The following is an 8452-nucleotide window of genomic DNA, read 5'->3' as shown; positions in this document are numbered from 1 at the left end:
GTTTTGGTACAAAAAGTTTGTGATTTTGAATGGAGAAGTAGGCCTATATGTCACACCCCGATTTCCACGTGTATCACCGGTGGGCCCGGTGGGGGGTTACCGTGACGTAATTGGCAACAATATAGTCAAACCACACAATTATATGAATGCACAGCGGAAGCATAAAGATAAATATAATTCAACCATTGATTGTAATATCGAATGTATCACAATAGTCGAATGGTATCCACAGGGGGATCAAAATAACAAAAAGTATTGTTCAACAGACAAGGCATCAAAGCTTGCGAGACTTCTTAAGATGCTAAGGAGCTATTGCCAGCCGATTACGTGTAGTACCTGCACTTAATCTTTTTGGGAAAATACGTCAGTTTACACTGGTAAATACATTCAACCGACACTTTTGAAAATGTTTATTTAAAATTGATTTGAATGCACAAGGCACAAACTCTTTTATAACTTGGGAGAATTATTTAATATTATAATCTTGTGAACGAATTACATGTTCCTTCTTTGCGTTCAGTAGCCCGGATCTAGTCCGGGTTAAAGATCAATAGACACACCACATTGCGTAAAACCGAGGTGGGTAAACCAACGGTTACGTCTTTTAATAATATAGACATAATGCCAGGTGTACGCCTACACCCGGATGTCGAGGTCGTGGCCATTTCGTAAAATGATGCCTAGGATATCCGGGACATGGTCATTAACCCCCAAAGGCTTTTAAGTAACAAGACTGTTTAAATGAGCCGATCAAATTATTCAATTAACCACCTAACCGATGGAAGATTTGATGCTCAATCAAGCGGTATTTAATATACCGTAACCCAAGCCCGTATAACGGAAAATAAGTTAAAAGTATTTACCTTTGCAAGTATTGTCCTTAATTGATTAAATCACAGATATCTTTTACTGGGGCTCCTATTCTGGAATGAAGGTTTTAAAATAACCTATTAGAATCCTAACGGGTCTTTCTATTAGCCGTAGCCTAGACCGGTCAGTTTCAAGGGATAGATACAGTTTAATCGCGTGAAAGGCGAAAACCGGGAATGGAATGTGATTTTGACCCAACAAGTTCGAAGACTTGTTTTATATGGGTTTAATATTCACACTCTGGATTTTGGGGTCAAAATAATATGGTTTGACCCGTATCGGCTAATTTATGTAAACTAGTTACATAAGCCGAACCGTGCGCGCAATAGGCGCAACGGGTAACCGTAAGAGTCCTACACTTGTTTTCCAAGTCAATATGCCTTAAAGAGGTTGTGGTATCAGTAGGATACCTTCCGCGATGCCCGTAACGAGTTTAAGTTTATTATACGGCCCGTAGGGGTTTTCCGGTCATTTTAAGGATTTTCAAAAGGTTTTTAGAGTTCTACAGTAAATCTGAGTTTCCCGATCAGTTTATAAAGTCTAAAATACTTTATTTATTATTTAGAATCAGTAGCAACTGGAATCGGGTCAAAAGACTTTATAGAACTCAAGTTTTGGCCGAAAAGGGCATATTCGGTATTTACCGAACCGTAGCCATAACCGTAGGTTATGAGCAGGTTAAAAATGATTAAAAATCTTTAAAAATCCCGAAATATTAATTTACAACAGTAAGTAAAAGGTTTGGTGACGAAATCTTGGTTTAGGCAGGCGTTATGCTAATCGCGCCGTTTATTACAAAAGTTTCTTTTTATTTGCGCTATTTAGCATAACTCCTATTCTAGACCTCATATTGGCGTGAAACTTTAGGGACATGCTTAGAATTTAATAAGCAAGGTTAAGGTCCCTTCATGTGTCCGAAATACTCGTTTTATTTTGAAAAGGGCGTTACGGTCAACTTTTAAGCAATTAACGGAAATGCGTAAAAGACTCGGACAAACAACGAACCGGTCACAGAGGGTGATACCATCACGTGACCTGGTCCTAAGAGAGTCCTAAGGCATATCTACATTGCACTAAAACGGGTCAGAACTGAAGTCAAAGCAAAAGTCAAACTTTTGCGACATTCGGCTCCGAACCGGGTCAATATAGCAAATGGCCGAATCAAACGAGCTCAGACAAGTTTATATACTTAATATCATGTTTTATAAGTGTTCAAACAGCTTTCATATCATCTATATTACAGATTATGCAAGAATCGCAAAAATGGCTTTCTGTTGACTTTTTAAGTATACGTTTGACTCGACATTTGAACTAGTTAGAGTGGTGATCAGGGGGAACCCTTTTAGAGGTTTATTACCCACATAAATACCAACACATAGCTACTTTTGATTCGACAATTCACTGGACCATTCATGATTTATCGCAAAGTCAATCGTTAGTTACGACGGATTGACTTTTAGGCTAAACTAAGCAAAAACGAAGCCATAGAAGGTTTGGCATACTTACAGAGACTTGTGCACGATTTAGGAATGTTAGAAGAACACTTGGGAGCTTCAGAAATGAGCAGGAGATGTGTTTTGAGGTGTGGTGAACTTATGCACAATGTAGGCCTATTTATAGTGAAAGAAAGGCCCTTAGATCATCACAACTCAGGCTACAAATGAGTATGGATGTTCAGCAGGTGTCCTAAGGTGCTAGGGGTCAGGTAGAGGGCACCCATGCCTCATTGATTGCTCACAAGTTCGTCTACAAGCCAAATCATTGAATCTGCCCATACTTTCTGCATCTGTATGGTTCACGCGGCCCGCATAGGAGATCAGGCAGACTTGTACGCGGGTCGCCTGAGTTCTCTAAATCAGACGCGTATAAACAGAAGGCTCGCGGCCCGCATTAACTAACCCAAGACCTTAACGCGGCCCGCGTTAGGTCTAATTTTTCTGGATTTTGAATCTTTTATAATCATGACTAAATCTTTGTAATTAATAACGAAATCTTCGGTAGTTAATAACCTGACCTTTCGGGTTTGAAGGGGTAACTTTGCGATTTAGCCCCTGATTATTTACAACTAAGGGCCTCGTGTTATTTATCCGCATTGTTAAGTCCCCGGTTAGTTTGTTAATTATTCGGAAAGCTTTAACTTTTATTGTTGACGCTTTTAACCCTTCTCGTACGAATTTGATCATAACTTTCTCGTTTTAAAACGGAACTTCGCGGAATTTATATAGTACATTTTAGTGAGCGTATTTTACTGTTACAAAGCCTCGGGTACGTCAAAGGGTCACTCAGAGGTATAATTAAACATGTTGACACAGTTAACCCCCTGCAGCTTGTAATCTCTCACTTTCTTCCGCGTTTCGCTTCCGTACGATCCATGATTTATTCGTTTGAAGGTACGAGCATCGTTTAGGGTTACTATACAGTATACTTACCCTTGCTTGACATTTATAACCCTCGAATTTACATACATTCAAGGTTTGTCAACTTTAGTCCTTTATTTAATATTAAATGCCACGTGTAACTCAAGACACGTGTCAATACATTATTGGACACAAAATTTCGAGGTGTTACATCCTCACCCCTTTAAAATAAATCTCGACCCGAGATTTACTCAAACAAATAGGGATATTTCTCTTTCATCGTGGATTCAACTTCCCACGTGAATTCGGGACCTCTCCGGGCATCCCATTTAACCTTAACTATCGGTACATGTTTCCTGCGAAGCTTCTTTACTTGTCGGTCTTCAATCGACAAAGGCTTCTCCACAAACTTCAAGCTCTCATCTATGTGCACATCTGTGTGTGGGATCGCCAATGATTCATCAGCGAAGCACTTCTTTAGATTGCAGATGTGGAACACGTTGTGAATTCCATTGAGCTCTTCTGGTAAGTTCAACTTATAGGCAACTGTCCCGACACGTTCGATAACCTCGAAAGGTCCTATGTATCTCGGGCTCAGTTTGCCCTTCTTACCGAAGCGCATCACCCCCTTCCAGGGCGATACTTTTAGTAGCACTTTTTCACCTACCTCGAAGTGAAAATCCTTATGCTTTGGATCAGCGTAACTTTTCTGCCTATCGCGGGCAGCCTTGAGACGTTCCCGAATCTGGACAATCTTGTCCGTTGTCTCGAAAACTATCTCTGGTCCTGATAATTGGACCTCTCCCACTTCCGCCCAACAAACAGGCGATCTACACTTTCTACCGTATAATGCCTCGAAAGGCGCAGCCTTTATGCTGGTATGGTAGCTATTGTTGTAGGAGAATTCGATTAGTGGTAGGTTCTTATCCCAACTACCACCTAAATCGATAGCACATGCCCGTAGCATGTCTTCTAACGTTTGAATAGTACGCTCACTCTGACCGTCTGTCTGAGGATGGTAAGTCGTACTAAAGTTCAAACGTGTGCCCAAAGATTGCTGGAAGCTTTTCCAGAAATGAGACGTGTATCTAGTATCTCGATCAGAGTTAATAGACACAGGTATGCCATGCAAGGATACAATCTTATCTACGTATAACTGGGCTAATGTGTCGGAGCTATAAGTCTCCTTGATGGGTAAGAAATGAGCTGACTTAGTCAGTCTATCGACTATAACCCATATCGTGTCATTTCCCTTGCTCGTCTTTGGTAACTTGGTGATAAAATCCATAGTTACACACTCCCATTTCCATTCAGGAAGTTTAGGCTGTTGTAGCAAGCCAGATGGCTTTTGATGCTCAGCCTTGACTTGCGCACAAGTTAAGCATTTGGCTACATAAGCGGCCACGGACTTTTTCAAGCCTATCCACCAATAGTTTGCCTTTAAATCCTGATACATTTTATCTGCTCCAGGATGGACAGAATATTTGGAACTATGGGCTTCCTGGAGGATAACATCTCGTAGTCCTCCATAAATAGGAACCCATATTCGCCCATTCAATCTCAAAAGTCCATCCTTGTGAAGAGTTAACTGCTCCTCAGTTACTCCTAACTTTTCCTTAGGATAATTAGCTTCTAACACAGCTTCTCTTTGTGCAGCTAACACCCTTTCAATCAGGTTATTCTTTGCTTCCGTCCTCCTAGCATTGATTCGGATGGGTTTCATCCTTTCTTTCCGGCTCAGGGCATCAGCGACTACATTCGCCTTGCCGGGATGGTATCTGATCTCACAATCATAATCATTTAAGGTTTCCATCCAACGGCGTTGCCTCATGTTTAGCTCCTTCTGATTGAACAGATGTTGAAGGCTCTTGTGATCTGAATAGATCACAAACTTGATTCCGTACAAATAATGCCTCCACAGTTTCAGTGCGAACACAATGGCACCCAGCTCTAAGTCATGAGTGGTGTAATTCTTTTCGTGCACCTTCAACTGTCTCGAAGCATAGGCAATCACCTTGCCTTTCTGCATGAGCACACACCCCATGCCAGTGTGTGACGCGTCGCAGTAAACTACGAACTCTTCTGTACCTTCCGGTAGCGTCAACACAGGAGCGTTGCTCAGCCTCTGTTTCAGAATGTCAAAGGATTCTTGCTGTTTAGGGCCCCAAACAAATTTTATCTTTTTCTTGATTAGAGAAGTTAAGGGCGCAGCAATCTTTGAGAAATTTTCAAAGAATCTTCTGTAGTATCCTGCCAACCCCAGGAAACTACGGATCTCTGTAGGCGTCTTTGGCTCTTGCCAATTCATGACCGCCTCTACCTTAGTGGGATCCACCTGGATACCACGCTCGCTTACGACATGTCCAAGAAATTGGACTTCTCGTAGCCAGAATCCGCATTTAGAGAATTTGGCATAGAGTTTCTCGCGATGCAGCAATTTGAGAATACATCGTAGGTGTTTCTCATGGTCAGCTTTGTTCTTTGAATAGATAAGAATGTCGTCGATGAATACGATGACGAATTTGTCTAAGTACGGCTTGCAGACGCGATTCATGAGATCCATGAACGCAGCCGGTGCATTTTTGAGCCCAAAAGGCATCACTAGGAACTCGGAGTGACCGTATCGAGTCCTAAATGCTGTTTTATGTACGTCTTCATCTCTGACCTTCAGCTGATGGTAGCCCGACCTCAAGTCGATCTTTGAGAAATAGCTAGCCCCTTGCAACTGATCGAACAAATCGTCGATCCTTGGCAATGGGTATCTATTCTTTATCGTAACCTTATTAAGTTCACGATAATCGATGCATAGACGCATCGATCCGTCCTTCTTCTTAACAAAAAGGACAGGTGCTCCCCAGGGAGATGAACTAGGCTTGATGAATCCTTTTGCTAACAGTTCATCCAGCTGGGTCCTCAATTCCTTCATTTCAGTCGGTGCTAGCCTGTAGGGTGCTCTAGCAATAGGAGCTGCTCCAGGGATGATATCTATTCTAAATTCCACTTGCCTATCTGGTGGCAACCCAGGTAGATCTTCGGGGAAAACTTCTGGATACTCCGAAATGACAGGAATGTCCTCTATCTTTGGTTTGGGCTCTTCAATAATTACTTGTGCCATGTAGATGACACAGCCTCTTTTTATACATCTTGAAGCCTTGAGCATAGTTACATTCTCGGGCAATCCATACTGCGTATCTCCTCGAATGGTGAGCGATTCACCAGTCGGGGTCTTTAGCACAATTTGTTTTCTATTGCAGACGATCTGGGCCTGGTTGTGTGATAACCAGTCCATACCCAGAACGATGTCAAAACCAGCCAGTTTGAAGGGAAGTAGAGATAGAGGAAAAGAGTGGTTCTTAATGGATATTTCACATCCATCTAGAATAGTAGAGACGGTTTCTACTGTGCCGTCTGCTAGCTCTACTTCGTATTTCACATTTAGGGTTTTGATAGGCATATTTAGCAATTTGCAAAATTTTTGGTCTACGAAGGATTTATCAGCGCCTGAATCGAAAAGTACTCTTGCAAAGATATTATTCACGAGAAAAGTACCTGTGATTACGTTGTCGTCTTGCAAAGCTTCCTTCACATCCATCTTGAAGACTCTAGCGTTATTCTTTTTGGTTTCTTCTGTCTTCTTGGCGAATTTAGGGCAGTTACTTTTAATGTGCCCCTTTTCATTGCAGTTATAGCAGGTCGCATCTTTAATCTTCTTACAGTCCACAGTCTTGTGGTCCTTGGACTTGCACAGTCCACAAGTATGCGACTTCGACTGAGACTGTGAGTTCGACCCAAGCCTACATTTCCCAAAGTGGAATTTCTGGCAGTTTTTGCACTTGGGCTTCTCTCCGGATTGTTGCCCATCTTTCCTCGACTCTGTCCCTCTCTTGCCATCACCGTTCCCACGGTGCTTCTTTCCCGACCTTCGTGAGGTATCGTCCTCACGCTTCCTCTTCTCGGCCTCTTTATTCCTCAGCGATCTCAGTCGGACCGCGTCCATCGTGAGGGACAAAGAGAGGTCAGTTACAGACCTGAAGGTCGTTGGCCGAGAGGCCTTCACACTTGCTTTTATCGCGGGTTCTAACCCCCCGATAAAACGAGCGATCCTCCTTGGTTCCGGGGTTACCAGATATGGAACCAATCGAGACATCGTGTTGAAGCTCGTCACCAATGACACAAAATCGGACTCTATCTTCTCCACCTCATGTTGAGGGCAGTAATTTTCTTTGATGAGAGAAACGAATTCCTCCCACGTCATGCTGTATAGCACAGTCTTTCCCGAGGCTTGAACCAACGCCCTCCACCAAGCCAGTGCCTCGCCCTTAAACGATTGCGACACAAACTTCACTACGTCCCTTTCCGCACAGCCACTGATGTCCACCATAGTGTCCATCTCATCCAGCCACGTCATACATTCGACGACACCTTTCTCCCCCGTGAAGTCTCGGGGTTTACAAGACACAAAGTACTTGTAGGTGCAGCCCCTGGCACCGGACGCATCAGTATACTCCCTTTCACGACGAACACTGTTTTCATTTGACGAGTGATTGTCGTCGTCCTTTTTGGGTTTGGAGAGTGGTTTGGATAATGGTTTGCTGTGGGATTTTGAGTGTGTCTTCGGCTTTGATGGTGGTTTGGAAACGGTTCTGCTTCGAGATTCGGTATATTGTCGATCTAGAGCTGCTTGCACAGCGTTGTCGACAAGAGCCTTTAGTTGAGCGCCCGTTAAATGTACTTGGGCATTATCATAATCATCTTCACTTGTATGACTATTTTCTCCATTAGGATTCGCCATAGTAGCTTGTATCTGCTGCAGGAGATAATGAAAATTTTATTTAGGAGTTTATTATAGAATTGTCTTTTATGGCAATTCATTTAACCATGGTAACGAAGACCATATCCGGTTAATTTGTTACTCACTTTATATTTAGGATTTGAACATACTTATCCTATTCACAATTAATATTGTTAGTGGCATAAAAGCCTAGTCATGAGGACGTTATTATAGTATTAGCCGAGATTACAGAGAATCAAGGTATGAAGGTTTGAACCGTAGTTCTTTTATCCCCTTCTGACAGGGAGTCATAGACCACCACTGTCTTTTGTCTTATTATGACAACAATTATGGCCCGTAGGCACTACATCACTAATGGATGTTTAACAATTGATCATCTTCATTGATGATCTAACCCATGATTTATTATATCATTAATTTGGGATTTGGAATC

The sequence above is a fragment of the Helianthus annuus genome, chromosome 11 (assembly GCF_002127325.2).
Source record: "Helianthus annuus cultivar XRQ/B chromosome 11, HanXRQr2.0-SUNRISE, whole genome shotgun sequence".
Lineage (NCBI taxonomy): Eukaryota > Viridiplantae > Streptophyta > Magnoliopsida > Asterales > Asteraceae > Helianthus > Helianthus annuus.
Note: the sequence above shows the minus strand (reverse complement) of the source record.